Here is a 17,791-nt window from a genome sequence, read left to right as displayed (position 1 = left end):
TAATTAACAAATTTGTCCTTATCTTACATGCTATAGAAGGTGTACATTATGTTTTACAAGTTGTAAATTACTTAAAAAGTAGGTTCTTTAATTTGCTCATGCCTCATGTATTATATCATAAGTATAGATTGAAAATGACATATCCTTGCGATAAATACGAATTACAACAAATAGCATAGCAATAATAAATATAAGGGGTCTTTCCCTTGTCCCATACGGGTCGAGTTACTCTGGCGGCGTATGATTATACTATGAGGATGAGATACCAACAACCATAACTCAAAGTAAACACAGTCACATTCTCATGTATCAACTAATTGAGCAAATGCATATCTACGCATATAATGGAATTGTATTGAAAATGATAAGCTATTTAATATGTGAACGAATAACGCCCCCAAAATGTAAAATGGTTAAAAAGGGTATGTGAATTACTCACCTTATCTAGTGGAAAGAGTGATGAAACGATGATAAAATTTAAGATAAAAGCGACTGAACTCCTCGGGATACATCGACAAGCGATCCTAATTTGTTAACGATAAAATTAATTATAACGAAATATTTATAACAAGACCATGACGGGTTTTAGGATTCGATCAGTTTAAGTACTATTTTATTGTTATTGGTTTAATTAACATTATTATTATTATTATTTATTAGTTTTAGGCCTTGATTTTCAAATAAATAAAATAAATATTAATTGTAGATAAATAAATAAATATAATGATACATATTAACGGGAATTTTATTCGAACATCAAATAGTTCGGTTCATTAAGTGAGAGTAGTAATAGATTTTATTATTGATTTTTTGTTAAATAAAAATGTTTTTTTTAACAGATTACAGGGTCAAATGTAACTAAAATTAACCAAAACCAAGGTGCGGTTTATCAAATAATTATTTAATGTTACATATATTTAATGGTTGATTAAAAATGAATTTTAAGAAAAGAAAACACAAAAACCGGGTCTATGGAACTCAAACCCACTCCTCGGGCCGGTTCACAGGTTTACTGAAACAGGCGTTGAACTTGGTTAACGCATAACCTTGTATAAACCCTAGTTTGATTCAGTTAGTTTAATGGTTTAGCGTTGATTAAAATTGATTTAGGGTTATTGGTAATTGATTAAAAATGAGCATAATGCATATTACAATTACCGGAAATTGTTATAATATGCATTCTGCTCGTTTTTAATCAATTAATATTCATGATTCAATTGACTGAATTTCTGTCAACTGATAAGAGGTTACCTTTATGTCTTGTGGATACTGCACTGAAAACTGCAAAAAAAATAAAATGTAGCTGATATGAATGACAGATGAGTTTCTGTGCACTGTAATAATCTTGTTAGAAAAATATCCATCTATGTAAATCATAGTGGAGTGCTAGTGCGATCAACATTTAGCATAGCCCAGACTTTTGACTATTTTCTTAGAAAATTCATAGTTTCATACCATGCAAATATTATGGAAGTGTGCAAATCTTCTTACTGTTTTGAGGCCACACAATCAAAATTTATGAACTAACTAAGGCTTCAAAATATGGAGATATCTTTACATAATTACATCCTCAACAAAACCAGTTTACCTTCTCTGTTTCACTTCTTTGTTACAATATAGACATCAAATGATCATATGTGCTTGTATTTCCAATGAATTGATGAGACTTGCTTTGGAAGTTTAGGAACAACTATGATGTCTAGAAACCAGAACGCTGATGCACCTACCAACAAGAGTTTGAAGACTTCTCATGACACTGGTTTAAGAGATTGGTCGAACTTAAACGAAGATGTGCTCTTGCCAATTATATGGAAACTTGGACCAAGGGATTTCTTTGGCTTCAGAGGGGCTTGTACTCCTTGGAGGTCAACGGCACGTTCACACATTAACAAGTTTTTGGGTTCTAGACGACCCATGTCGGTTACCTTCTCTAACGGCACTTGCTACTTTGAGGACTTTGAGAGCCGGAAAAGCAAAATCCCTCTTCCTCACTCTACTGGTCGAACATGTCTTGGTGTAACTTGTGGTTACATGGTATTGTTCGGGAGTGAGACCAACGATTTCTGGCTTGTGAATCCCTACAAAATGCATGAACTTTATTACCCTGCATGTCGTCCCTTTAACCCTAGGATAAATACAAATGCATCACAATTCAGAGGTATTCTTGTCTTTACACCCTCCACATCCCGACCCGTGTTTGTATTCTCTCACAAATTCTCTAACACATTATTTTATCGTGCGCCTGGTAACCAATCCCCCTGGTATCGTCATACCCTGCGTTTCCCTATCCTTGATATACATGCTTTCAAGGGAAAGATATACACAATTAGCGCAACTAGTCATTTATTTGAGGTTGGACTCCATCCAAGGACCAGTATCGCACAACTTGAAATGAAGAATTACCCGACACAACATTTCTTACGCCCGGAGTTTGTAACTTCGGGTAAAAATCTGTATGTGGTGGATTGTTTTGCAGCCGATAAGTACGAGGCTTATGAGATGGATTTTGAAAAAAGGGAATGCGTGCAAATAGATAAGACGGTGGTCGAATATGCGTTCTTTGTGGGTGACTCAAAGAGTAGTGCTGCCGTTGATCCCAACACCTGGGCTGACAGTCAGATACCAGATGAGAAGGGTGGTTACATAAAGGATGCTACTGATAAAAGTACTAAAGGCAGGTGTCTGATTGCAGACATGTGGTACTTCCCACATGATTGCTCGACTGTCGAAACCCTACAACAACAATAGTTTATTAGACCTTTGTATGATGTGTTGAGAACCACAATAGATGTTTTACTTGGTGTTTTGTGTTGGATGATGAAGAACCTTCTGTTGTTCTAGCTTTAAGTTTAAAGTGTAATCATATTAGTATTATATGCATGTATATGTAAAATGTATGTGTGCATGCAGTTCAGGTAAATTTTTGATTATGGCTATGCCTTTGATAAATGTATGGGATCTTTATTGGATCTTGTTGTTTTCATACCTATAGAATGGTCCAGTTTGTATAATTATGTTCAATGTTCATGTTTTGTCAGTTGACTTATTTGGTCAAATATTGGGTTAACCCAATATTGGCTCATCATCTTGGTCATATATGTTGGGAAAATGACGAACTAGCCACAAACAATAAACAAATAATGCGGAATTAATATAAGTTTGGCTAAACTTTTTCCCGACCCGAATGAACCTATGAGGATCCAAACAAATAAGGTATTTTACATGTAACAAGGACATAATAATTTTAGCGTAAAAAACCTCTCAAAAAACCAAGAGTACAAATCCACTATCACCAATAATAAAGGAATACAAAGTCTTCTCTAGATAAACTAGAGAAATACACAAATCATCGTGTACTTGGAACAAACTAATATCAAGTATATTGAACCAAATACAAAAGACGAGTTAAAGGTTTCACCAACAAAAGAATAAATCGATCTTTGAAACGTCCCTTATTTTCAAAACACCAAAAAAATGGAGGAACTCAAAAACTCTTGAACTCTTTTTCGTATATATGTTTTGTTGGCCGAATGATAGCTCCCCCAAAACCAACTATTTTTATTTGCTTCTTTCTTGATACTCACGTGAACTCAACTAAAGCCTACAAATATATCATTTGCTCACAAGGCCCACCAAACAACCACTTTTTGGTTGGTTTTATTGTGCATACGGAAGAAGTAGAAAAAAACCTATTTTTTTCTTTTCTTTTACTTTTAATAATAATACTACTACTACTACTACTAATAATAATATAACCCGTAAAATGATAATATTTGTTGGGCTTCTCATAAACAAAAAATATACCTCAACAAATCTCCCTCTTTTTGTTTATGAGAAAGAATTCACCACCCCGACGAACTATCAACATATATTCAGTTTCTCCCTTGTCAAAACTTTGGTCAACATATTGGAACAATTATCATTGGTGAGAACTTTACAAGTTCAAACAACTTGTCTTCAATTGAATCTCCTATCCAATGAAACCTCACATCCATATGTTTTGTTCTTTTATGAAACATGGAGTTCTTAGCAAAGTGAATGACACTTTCATTATCACAAAGAACCACGTAGTGCTGTTGTATAAAGTCAAGCTCTTGCATAAATCTTTTCAACCATAATAATTCTTTGCATGCTTCTGTTGCTGTCATATACTCAGCCTCGGTAGTTGACAAAGCAAGACACTTTTGCAGCCTTGACTGCCATGACACGGCTCCCCTGCAAATAGCATCAAATATCCAGGAGTGGATTTCATGTTGTCCTTAGTTTCTACCATATCAGAATTCTTGTAACCAACAAGCATTGGATCCCCATTTTCAAATGTTATACCCAATTTAGAAGTACCACGTAGATATCTAAGGATCAACTTAACGACTTCCCAATGCTTCTTACCTGGATTTGACAAAACCGACTAACAACACCTACCGCATGGCAATGTCAGGCCGTGTACACACCATTTCATACATTAAGCTTCCTTTCAGTGGCGGACCCAGGATTTTTTGACAATGGGGTCCCATTATTTTCGCCGTTCAAATTTTTTTGGTCGGTCATTGTTTGGGTGGGGTCGGCCGAGAAACATAATAAAAAACAATATCATTACAATAAAACACACAAAATACGATGCTATTCGAAACAATAAGAGAAAACATTACAAATTCTGTTTGTGTGAAGTTTCTCAACAAAAAAACTGGGCTATATCATTCAAAACAGTAAAGATACTCGTTAAAGATACTCAACATGTAAATAGCTAGACCATCTAAGTTATGCTTATTTAACTTATGTTTTTCTTTCATAAAACAACTCAATTCAACAAGAGTCTAGAGGTCAAAGCCAGTTTCGACCCGAACAAAATTAAAATAAAATAAAAAATCGTTTTGACCCGATCAAAATTGAAACATTCTTAAAATGAACCGTTTTTTGCACGATCAACCCGTGCTACTCTCCTCAAACCCTAACTCCATAGCATGGCTCATCTCTAAATCTATAAACAATACCCCCATCTTCAAACCTTTTCCCCATTCTTTTCAATGATTCTTGCATAATTAACTCTAAAAGTCAAGTTTTTAACATAGCAAAGTCACAATCTAACAATAATATACAACATACAATTGCCAATCCAAGTATATAATTGCATAAAAATCAATATAAAATCAATCAATTGGACATTTTTATATGGAGTAAGTTTTTTTAGCCCTAAAATTACCTGAGAGTTGAGGCAAAATAAGAAAGCAGTGACGACAGAGGAGTGCCGAGAGGGTGGCTGGAGGCGGAAAAGCACGGCAGCGGCAGGGGTGGGCCGGTGGAGGCTTGAGCAGTGTTGAGGAGTTGAGGCAGCAACGTTCTTTTATGTTTCTGTTTCTACTAGTATGATGAACTTATAAAACCCTAATTACTATATTGACTAGTTGACTAAAAAATAGAAAAAAAATAAAGGAATAAGCAAAACCGGTGTTCAGGAGCCTTGAACCTGGGACACTCCAAAGATAAAACCGGGTTTCTTCCAACTAGAATAGATATATAATATGTATATGGGTTACAAATGCTAATTTATATGGGGTCCTTCAAATTTTTTCTATATCGCCTCTAAAGAAATTTTAAAAAACATTGATGTCCCGGGACCCCGACGACCACTATGTAGGTCCGCCCCTGCTTCCTTTATCAGTTTGTTGTGTTAAGAATCTGAGTATTGTGGGACATTTCTTTGATTTGGGTTTAATAAAGTTTTTGGTTAGATTCTGACATATTGTTACCAATTTTTGTAATTTAAAACTTCTGAAAGAACAAAAATTATTTTAAAAAAATGAACTTTCTAGAAAGATACATATATTATTAATTAAGTTTATTTTTTTTTTATAAGAGAACAAGGATATTAAATTGTCTAAAAAATATATTGTATTATTATATAAAATCATTTATATATAGAAACTAAAACTTTTATGATAAAAAAAATATGAAGTCAAAAGGAAAAAAATGAAGAAAATATATTATATAAAATCATTTATAAGAGAACAAGGCTTGGGGATTTGATTAGGACCGAAGTGGATGCATTATGGTCCAAATCATTTTACCCGCGCTTTTATTTTAAAAAAGAGCCGGAAAGGTGCATATCCATGAAACTAGAGCTGCATGAAAAACTGACCGCATGAAAAGAACGTGTTTGTAACTTGAAATCGGAACTGATATTGAAACAGGTTTGACTAGAACAGGGGTGGAACCGCCCTAACCCACAGGTTATAATCAGGTTGGGAACTTATACAATTAAAACCCGTTTGAAACCCAAACCAGAACGGTTCATCCACCCCTTAAAAACCGGTTCCTCTCAAAACCGATTTTGATTTTTGTTAACCCAGACAACAACTAGAAACATAAACGAACATAGATTTAAACAACACTAATGGACTTCTTTGATTGTGTTCGTATTGGTTTATATTTAGTTGCTAACATCACTTACATAAACGAGTGGTGTGGGTTCAAAGGGATTTGCCCCTACCACCGTAACAATAATACATCTTATATAAATTTTTATGTATTATATTAAATAAAAGTTATTATTATTATTTTATGTTATGTGACCAATTTATTTTCAACACATCAATCATGATTTTGCATGGTGTTGCTTATTTTTTCACTCCTACCAGACTAAATATGTGAGTTATGCTTGATCATAATTTGGCAACTTAGAAAGTGTGTCGCTACCATACTCGTGGCATTAGGTTCTTCCTCGCCACTTCATTAGCTCGCTACTAACGTCACTATACAACTGTATAAACTTGAATGATCGCGATATCTACTTTGCCAACAAGTGCACGCGAAGAACAACATAATTATGAAAAAAGCCCTTTGAACCACAACTTACAAGATTACATATTATAACACTTTTGTCTTACACAACAAGAACAAGGGCAAAGAAAGGAGGTTCACTAGAATACGACAACGTTTTGTTTTATGCTGCTGGTGCAAATCCAACTCGTGCGTTACGATAATCGAATACAGTATGGTAAGGACGCATAAAAGTGTCTCCCAATATCCTGTCATTAATCAAGCAAAGCCCATCACAAACTCGAGTTTGAAACATATATATAAGTTTGAATATCTAAAACCATAGGCAGAACTCTAGTCGAATGAACCACCCACCGCCGGTACACACACAAAATGCAAACATACCAGAGCGGGCCACGTGGAGGAGGGATATCCAATGGAATGAAACCACTAATGCAACGTGCAGCCGAGCCTTCACCAATCTTAAGTATGTACTGCAAAACAAACCGAAAATTTAGGTGACAACCTCTTACTGATAAACTCACGGGACTCACCAATAACCTGCTAACTAACTAGATTTTACATTATACCTGATCAGGAGAAAGTTCAAATTCTTTGCCACCAATGGTAAATGAGATTGTAGGCATTTGAAGAAACACTAAGGGACCCCGGGCAGATTACGGATAATCTGGGGGTTAAATAGATGTTTCCCACGAGGGGTTAGATCCGGTGAAGATGGTTCTTCTGATAACCTGCAAAACAGACACCGTGAGCTCGTCACTGAGAAGGGGGGGTACCTCCTTGTGACCACCCTCCGGCGTGAGAATCAGACTAGATTGCTCTTGAATATAAATGTATATTAAGAGATTGCTAGAGCAGATATCAGGTATAAGATGTAAGATACAAGATAAGATGAGATGATCATACCATTTGGGGTATTTATAGCCGAAGGTAGGTTTCCAAGAGGGTATAGCCGGCTGAATAGTATTCCTGTTCTACCAACTGTGGCCTACGCACGTGCCATGCTGGTAGTTGGTGGGTAGGCAGCGGCTGACAGTGACCAGGCCTGCTGTGTACTATTCCTTTTCCACCAACTGCAGGCTATGCACGTGGTATGACAGGAGTTGGTGAGTAGGCAGCGGCTAATAGTGACATACAGTACAAGAGCATGCTGCTCGCCATACTGTTGTCAATGAGCTGTCGTATCTCTGGTCAGATCTTTTGCCCATACCTCGTCAGGTACAGTACAAAAGATCCTCCAGTATCGTACGGACTGGCTCATTTGGGCGGGAGTATTCCCCCTCCCGCCTTTGTGCGGGATTGTTCCCGGCTTTGCTCATTCCTTCAGGTGACTACTGAATTATTTTGAGAGCTAAGTGCCTTGTGCGTGTAGCCTTGCTGCGCGGGTGGCCTTCCCTGATGGCTTGTATCCGCAGCTGCGGGAACAGGCGGAGTACTTCGCCATTGGGAGGCATTTCCTGCGGGAACAGCTTGCGTACTGCGCATAAGGACGTCACGTCTCTGAGCATGGTGGGTCCTGCGGATCCAGTTGGTTTCTGCGCAGACGTCTCTCTTCAAGGTGAGTCCTGCGGGTCCAACTGGGCTCTGCTGGGACCTACCTCTTCAGCATTGAAGGAAGTTTAGCACAGTCAACCGTCGACTGTCCCAAGGGGGTCTGTATCATTTCACACAGCTGCAACTTTGGGTTCGGTATATAAAATTCTAGAAAAATATTACTCAACCGAAAACGAGAAATTAAAACACTCACTTGACTGCCCAAATTTAAAAAGCTATCTCGGGTATCGTTCTGTGTCAGCTCGGTATGTATCCAGGTTAGTATGATCTTACAGAAAGAACATGGCATAGAGTCCTGATCAAGTCTAGATGATACATCCTCACTCCTGTCTACAACACTCTTAATGCCAATGCTGCATGCCATACAAAATGTATTCAAAAGTGTACGTTTTACAAGGGCAATGGTTATTCATACACCCTTTTTAGTTATTCACACACCCTTTTAACACACATTTAAACCCTATATACACCCTATAAAGGGTGTATGAATAACACATCCCTTTATAAGTATATACGACAAATTTATTTGATGTTCACTGAATTCAGTTAGAATTTCATGAAATGAGAAAGTGTTTTGGATTTTGGGTATATATTGATTTTTACTCCGCTTATTGAGGGATCGAACTCTAATAAAGTTTTTTTTATCAGATAACCTTTTTTACTAACTCGTAATTTTGTATTATAAAAAAATCCCTTAAATCCACAGTTTTGTTTACTTTTTTAACATTCGGATATATATTTTATTAGAAACCGAGTCTTTCAATATAAAATTTGTTTAACAAAAAAAAATACTTTATTTTGAAAAAAAAACTCGGGTTTCGATATAACTTATAACAGAATGTCGATAATTTTTATTAACGAAGAAACTACGTATTTAGATTTTTATTTTAAATATTTTAATGTTATAGGTTATTAAAGAAAAATCAAATTATATGATAAATAAGCTATTATCAAAGAAAACCAAACAACCTATAGTTAGACTGTGTTCCATCAACTAGCGTTATATAGACTCCGCTTCCTCAATAAGCGGAGTACCCATAAATCAATATAAACTTAAAAGCTACTTATAAACACTTTTGCATTTCCTAAAACACTTAAAACATTAAAAGGGAAAAAAGGAATTCTGTATATGACCTTAATAATTTATTAAACGAAAACAATGCATGCTTAGAAATATGACCTAGATGCATTAGCCTGTCGACACGCTCCAAGACGGGAACAAACTTGCGTTGTATTTGTGATCTGTATTGAAGGAAAAATAATAACGCAATATATAATTAAGAAACTAGAACATTTAGTTCAACTTTAAATGTAAGAGTAACGAGGGAGTTTGTATTACCGCTATTGCAAGTTGGTCGAACACACGGGCTCCAAAATATTTAACTGCTTTCTTACATTCCTCTTTAATAACCCCAATGGCACGGTTTATCTCAGCGATCACCTCCTAGAAGACAAAAGTGCACATTTAAGATACTAAAGCAATTCATGGCTCATAGAATATCAATAAACGGAATACAAACCGATGGGCCTGCTATTAATGAAGTTCCTGAATCTGCAATGGCTGAACATCCACTCTTACAGAATCCTACATATTTTCACATAGCTTCGCCAACAGAGATTTCCTTGAATCCAAGCCCAAGGATACCATCAAACCTCCCTGCTAAAAATGTCAAACCAGGCTCTCGTGTTGCCTCGATGAACATCTAGTTATAGATCATATATTTCAAACAAGTTTAAATTAACCTTTTGTAAAAGGCAAGTGTAAGGCAAAGTTGTAATTTACCTGATCATTGATAACAAGATCACCAACTTGGACATTGTCTTCACTAAAAAACCCAGATATTGATCCAGTACCATACTGGATAGCAGCAGATGTCCCTTCATGACAAAAAAAAAAAACATTTGTGACGATAGAAAAAGCCAGAAGTTTGAAAAACTCTTAATGTCATTTGAAACAAATATAATCATAGAGCGGTTGGTAACATGTTCTAAATGCACCTACATTGTATCTTACAAAATATTCTGTTAATTAATTAATTACTTTAATAAAACTCTTTAGTTAGAAATGGGAACAGTCAAATATAAACCAAAGCATACTATGATACTAACACGCTTACACCCCTAAACTATGTTTTTAATAAGATTATTATTGTGAAATATAGTTTTTGTAATCATACTTAATGCATTAACCTTTTTCAGAATTTTTCTGTTTAATTTTATTATTTTTTTTGACAAAGAAAAATAAGATCATTTGATCTAGAATATAACCTTATGTTGTCGTATCGAATGGTATTTTGGAAATCTTACAAAATAATCAAACACTTTCACTTTCATAAAAGCATGTCCTTTTATCACATGTTAACTAGTTTCATGGAAAAATAAGTGAACACAATGATAAGAAAATAGTATACAAGTAATTAACTAACCATTGGCTTTGTAGGTCTGCGACCGACTTGACCTATACCTCGAGTGAAAGAAACAAGGTAACTGCAAAATGAACACATACAGTTCTGGCACATTAACTTTACATTCATACTCGTAGATGCGATACTTTATAAATGTTTAAATATTCGTTTTGAATATTATGGCGCTCCTATATATATTTTTGAGTAAACATTAAATTTAGGCCCAAGCCCCTTAAATTTGAAACACTTTATAAAAGTTTGTTGCGAAATTTGGCTCTCAAGCCTCTTTTAAAAGCTTTTCCTTGACACCACTTTCTTCTGTTTTTTTCTAACTGCACCACTTTCTTCTGTTAACATGAAAGAATCCTTTTGAAAAAAAAAATTAGCTTTTATTTTCTTATTCGCAAAGTTATAGATCTATTATAATTGCGAAAAAGTGTTTAAAATACATTTATCTATGAAATATGCCCCAAAACTAATCTTGCTTGTGGGCTGTGGCCCCGAAATAAGTTGAGCTAGCAACACCTCAACTATAACATATCTAATTAACAGTTAACGCGATCTTACCGACAATATGCATTTTGAAGATGGCACCCATAGATTAGCACTCCCGGTGTCAAATATCACAGTAAACGTCTGTGGTGGGGAGCCAATGCCGATCTCACCATAGTATTGAGCATCCATATAGTTCTTTAGTGACACAATATCAGGCTCTTGGGAATCAACAAGGTTATTAGCATTTTGTTTATATTTCCTAATAGACTCCATAAATAAATCACCATCATCTAAACCGAGATCCGAAGTAATATGATTGGTTTCATCCAAATTCACTTTCTTTAAACTGACCCTAAACAGCCCATCGTTTGATGTTGTAAAGGCCCGAGTACACACAAGGGTTGATAATAAGAGGAAGATTGCTAAGGCTTCTTGTTTACTTTCCATGTTGACCTACAAGTCAACCCATAATTAAAATTAAGCTGAATAAGATAAATTTACAGTAATTAATCATAAGATTGAATGACATCCCAAGTTTATATTCAAAAACATATCAAACAATCATATAAACCTAAAAGATTAAAGATTCTTATAACCCTGTTCAGAGAACAAATCCATTAAGTCGATCTTTGACTTATCAGAGTCAAACAAGTCAAAATCACAAGGAGTTGTTACCTATTTAAGTATTTATTTTGTTAATTAATAAGATAACATTAATTTACCATCATACAAACCAAAAGAATTCAACATTCTTATTACCCTTGTCTAGGGGTGCAACCGAGCTAGCTGCTCGCGAATTACTTGAGATCTGACTGATAAAAAGCTTGAAACCAGCCAGAGCCTCAAATAAAGATCGTTTAGTTCAAGCCTATGCTCAAGCCTTGTATGGGAAGATCATTTATGATCATCGAGCCTTTAATGAGCCGAGTGTACTTTTAAATTTTAATTTTTTTTACTTCAACTTTAAGCACAGCCAAGCTTTGGCTTCCCACACGAGCTCGAGCAATGTTAAGGGTTTTCTCAAAATATATAAAGATACATAAAACTGTATACAAAGTAATTAGTATATAAATCACAAGTCAAGCCCAAGTCAAGCTCGAGCATTAGAAAAAGAGCTCGAAACAAATTGATTGCATGCAAGCTCAAAAACCATCAAATTGTAATGACAAAAAACAGATTATCAATGTTTCTGTCTTAGGATTATTGAAAGCTGAAGATGACAAATATATATAATTATATACCTGTGAGCTGATGATCGGTTGGAAAGAAAGAAATGAATTCACAGGAGAATTTATTTAGAGTGAGTGCATAATATATATATATATATATATATATATAACTGAGCAATGCACTTGGCCTTTCAACCCTCACCGTCCGATCAATCCCTTGCGTAATCTCGTCCGTTTATTGTAGATACTAAGTGTCATGGTGCCCAAACTAGTACTTATAGTTACAAAAGTAACAAGTTTGACCCTGGTTTTAAATGAGACAAGCTGATTAGCTACTCGAGTTCAAAAAATGAAGTTTGCACACCTGAACATGTCTATTATTTATACACTTTTTATTTAACATATTTTTTAAACATTTTTATGATCATAACTATTGTTCTATCTAAAATAACTAGTGAAATTCTTCACGTGTTGGCGCACATGTACGGTCAGTGTCGGTATTGATACGGTTCGGTTCGTCAGGCAGTTTTGATATAAAAAAATCTAAAACATTATATTACATTAATTTAAAATGAAGAAAATGGTAAATGGCGTCACTTTACATAACAAAAAAAATCGTGAGCATCTTTGATGACATGTATGTTTTTGCTTCAATCATTTGTGCATTACTATTCACAACTCGGTTTTGAATAATATTTATATAGAGACATAAATAAAACCAAACACATCACAATGACATACTCGAAATAAAAAAAAACAATAGTAAATTAAATAAATAAAACATATTGTTTTCATTGTTCATCAAGTACGCATTTCACTATATAATCAGTATGATATATAAATGAATAATGAGTTGATACTAAGCCAAAATCGAACTTAAAAGCTACTCTTGTGGCGAGACCAAGTTTTCAAAACAAAGCTCAAAACGAGTCAAGCTTGAGCTTGAGCTCGGTTTGACTTGTTTACACCCCTATTGTCAAATTGGTCTAGATGAAATATTTAGTGTAGGAAATGACAATTGAAAGACACCTAAAGGGTGTAACTATAAAAAAGACAAAACAAATCATTAGCAAAACATGTACATGCATGGACACAAGAATGACGTGAAATTAGAAAAATGAAAATGGTAGGGTGATAAGGGTTTATAACGTGACCGAAAATGACACTAGAATTATGGGACAAAGTTATAACCGTAATTATGTTTGGGCTACGTGATAGATATGTTATTTGATTGGTCATACACGCCACAAGTGCTTTGTCTATAAAGGTTCTACTTTGCTTTCCTTTTTCGCTTTTGTTACGGATTTTCATTTTACTAATGTGTATTTCACTTGAAAACTATTACTCATCAAAGCCTTGACAAAGAAGCTAGCTACAAAAAAATTAAAGTTAATCTACAATGATATGTGATGATAAAAATGTTAATGTATATGAAGTAATTTCTGTTTAAAAGAAAAGGTGGTAAGTTTTGGAAGATTTAGAGAAGTTCGATAACATTGTGGTCCTCAAATAGTAATTTCCTTTTTATAAATATGTAACTTTTATATAGACTCTTGTGTATTCACCCTTAGATGTCTAATACGGTAATACCCCATTTAATAGATGCACATTCTTTTTACTTGCATTTGATTTGTGTAGAAAACTATAGCATATATAGGTGAATAGTTTTTTTAGATTTTAATCCGGATTTAACGAGCTAATTAATGCAAACAAGAAGTTTAGGGGTAGTGATGGCACAACCTATTTATAGAGGTTCCACTGGATATTAACTAATCCATTCTGTTGTCTCCCTAAATGATAGGGATCACCGCTTTAATTGTCTCATTCTTCAAAGGAAGTAATAATCGTTTTCACTAGTTAGACCAAGTATTTAGCTTCACTTCTTCAATTTGTTCACTATGTAAAGAAAGTGAAATCTCTCAAACACTATATCAGGCCCAGCTCAGAGAAAGCAAAAACAATTTTGGGCCGAAGGCGAAATTTTTTTAGGCCTTAATTAAAAAGGAGTATTTTGTTGGTTTAAATAATTAAATTTTTATATAGGTTTACTTGATTATAATTTGGGTTGTATAATTTTTTTTTGTATAAAAATAGGATTAAGCATGTTTCAAATGAGACTTGAACCCATAATCTTTTGGATGAGAATAATACCCTTTTGCCACTAGACCAAGCTAGTGGTCATGTGATTAAGTTTAAACATTAAATATACATATTGTTTTTAATAAAAATAAATATAATTTAAAAAAAAATTCGAGTCTAACGAGGTGTCGGGTCAGTGGCCGTTGACAACCCTGCCATCCCTATGGGCCGGCCCTGCACTATATCAATATAGGAAATATTTGAAGGTTTATGAACATCTGTTATAACATTTTAATTTTCCTGTATTATATGTAATGTAATATGTAATTTTATTAGGACAAGTACGTGTAGATTAAAGAATTATGTGACCTTTCTTTTTTTTTTTCTAGATAATGATCGTTTATTTTATGAACACAACATTTTGATGCTATGACATCTGGTTCATGTTATCTTTGGTATATTACTTAGATTACACGTATTTATGTTGTATAAGAACATCTTTTTTACTTGACATTTTATTATTTATTTAACCCGCATGATACACATGTCTATAACCCAATATTCAACAAGCAAATCCTTACAAGAAGTTTATGCATTTTATATCTATTAAAAACAAATGAATTGAATATTGAAAAATCAAAACCTTATAAAGCACACATTTCTTTTTAGAATTGAGTTATGCCCAGGCCTGATGTATATTACCAGCCCAACTAAGATCATGCGACCTTTTATCGTTTTTATTTAATTTAGGGAAAATTTTCAAAATGTTCATTAATTGAAAAGAGATTCTATATTTATCTTCAAAACTAAAATATTTCATAATTGTTCATTTTTAACTTATCGTCAACGACGTACTTGTTGTGTGAGGGGCAACCTTTTTATGCAGCCAATAAGGATGGGCCACATATGAAAACTCATTCAATGGGTTTGAAGAATAGACTTTTGCATATGAATAGGCTATCTTTCCAAAATTTCTTTCAAATAACTGGTATTTATTTTCTTGTTTATAGAAAAACACACAATTTGCATCAAGAACATATTTGAACCAATTTGAAGATTAAAAATTTGTGTTTTTTTGTGTGTTTAGTGAGGAGGGTGTTGGTAATTTTTAATCAATAACGTGTCTCACTCTGTCTCCTCCTACCACTGGATCTGTCGTCCACCGCGCCGGTGACGAGGTTCCCCCTTTGGCCATTGGAGTTGTGGGTGTTGATAATCAATCTCCGTTAGCCAATGTATGTTTCCGTTATCGGGATCTAAAAAGTTTCTTTCCGGCGATGAGAATCCGTCGTTGACTACCAGAACATGACGCAAATCACGTTAAGGTATTGCATTTTACTCCGAGTGATAAGAATTTTAAGGTAAAGTTCATCGGGACACGGGTTTCGATGCATTTTTTAATTCTTTAAAATTTAATTTCAATATTTTTTAATGAACATTCATAACGAATAGAATCCATTCGTTAGCGTTGTTGATAACGATTGATGGTCATTTGTGCCTTAAACAGTATAACGAACGTACTCATTCGCTATCCTATTCGCTTCCGCTCACTCTGATAACGTATGACCTCATTCGTCATTAATAATGATAACGAATGAAGCAAGAATCTTGGCTGATTCGTTATGAAATGTAAATTGTTACTTATTCGTGAACGGGGTTCACGAATGAACCAACAAATGAGAACCATTCGTTAAGTTTGAATTAACGAATGTGTTCTTTCATGTATCTTGGGTTGCGTGCACCTTTGTCGTATATAATGAACAAGGGGTGAACGAAACGGCTCATTCGTTAACCTCAATTATCACAAAAACAAGGAAAACCCCTACCAAAATTTTCTTGAAATTTTAATCTCAACCAAATACATTTTTGTTAATCATCTGACATTCATAAGGTAAAACCGACCCAAACGTGATGAATTTCGCCAAATTTCATCCATGTTTAATTGTTTGATTGATAACTTTAGTAACCGGGTATATATATGGAACTAATAAGCAATTCAAACCTGTGTATTACTTTTAAAGGTTGATTAAGGGATGTTGACGATGCGTATACGAGTTCATTGATGTAGGAATTTCATTGATGCATTGTTATACATGAGTTAATTGAAATTTGTCCGCATGTTTGACCATCTGGGTTTATATTTTAATATTGACTTTGACGAACTGAGGTCAAAGTTGATAATTATTGGTGTCTATTCGTCATGACTAACAAATAACTTGACCATTCGTGTCTAAAAGAAACGAATGATCTCATTCATCCAACACTAGCTCATAACGAATGAACCTTAATTCGTTTCATGCCTATGACGAATGGACTCATTAGTTTCATGCCTGTGACGAATGACACTGTTTGTCATAACGAATGATACTTGTATTTTCAATAGACTTCAATATATTCGTTTTTACTAATTCTCGAGTTTGTGTATTTATAGTAATGGCCGATAAGATGATCCATGATTCTCCAGCTGTCGATCCACAACCTGCTGCTCAAGAAGGACAACCTCCTGTACAGTAACAACAAGCTCAAGCTGCTCCTGCATTAGCATATAACAAGAAGCACAATATTTATGCGTTTGTGCAGGATAATTTTGCTGATCAAGACGTCTTTGGAGACATTATTACTTTCTTACGCCGATCCCGGATCCACTATGCTATAACCGCTAATGTCCCCGTACATTTTAGCGTAATCCGTACTTTCTGGGATTCAGCTAAGTATGCGGAGTCCGAGAACCTCATCATTGCCGCGATCAACAAGAAGACTATCACGATCACTTCTGGTGTGATACGTCGGGTGCTAAGATTTGATGACAACATGGATATTCCATGTGAATTTGATAAGGCGTTGATACGTGGATTGTTTCTGAGATTTTTTTTATACCAGAGCCCTTGACCGTTCCCAATATAACAAGGCATACTTGTGTGCTCCATACAAGTATTTACTACATGTTTTGATTGACGAAAAAGTGGTTTTGATGAATGTCGGATAATGCTCCAATCCGCTTTCGTCGCTCTTATTTTGAACAAACCGTTCAATTTCTCCGAGCTTAATATCTACCATCCGAAGGAGAATTGTTTGGTTAAGAATCGTTGAAACAAGTTTCTCATGTATCCACGATTCGTGCAACTATTTATTCAGGAGTTGATTCCTGATCTGGTTATTGATCAGTCATTACAAGATGATGTGTTAACATTAGAACACATGACGGTCGATATGATGAAGAGAATGAAGACATATCATGGTCAAGCACCTGAAGATCGTCCAAGGACCAAACATTTAATTGGTCACTTGGAGAATCCGGATTATGTATGTCCT

General features: G+C 34.8%; 1 pseudogene across 1 annotated transcript; it reads right to left on the bottom strand.

The window, feature by feature from the left end:
- Positions 1–6,930: 6,930 nt before the first annotated feature.
- Positions 6,931–12,519, bottom strand: LOC143555626 (aspartic proteinase oryzasin-1-like; annotated as a pseudogene). The gene is made up of 12 exons (XR_013139236.1): positions 12,473–12,519; positions 11,304–11,684; positions 10,758–10,818; positions 10,115–10,209; positions 9,852–10,034; positions 9,671–9,775; positions 9,512–9,573; positions 8,525–8,684; positions 8,376–8,455; positions 7,347–7,404; positions 7,162–7,250; positions 6,931–7,025 (listed from the first exon to the last, which is right to left on the bottom strand). The product of XR_013139236.1 is annotated as an aspartic proteinase oryzasin-1-like (transcript).
- Between the last annotated feature and the right edge of the window lie 5,272 nt (positions 12,520–17,791).

The sequence above is a fragment of the Bidens hawaiensis genome, unplaced genomic scaffold (genome assembly GCF_021521415.1).
Source record: "Bidens hawaiensis isolate Kalapana, Puna unplaced genomic scaffold, B.hawaiensis_p1.1 tig00018216_1, whole genome shotgun sequence".
Taxonomy (NCBI): Eukaryota; Viridiplantae; Streptophyta; class Magnoliopsida; order Asterales; family Asteraceae; genus Bidens; species Bidens hawaiensis.
The sequence above is the reverse complement of the archived record's forward strand: the minus strand, read 5'-3'. Positions and strand labels throughout refer to the sequence as shown.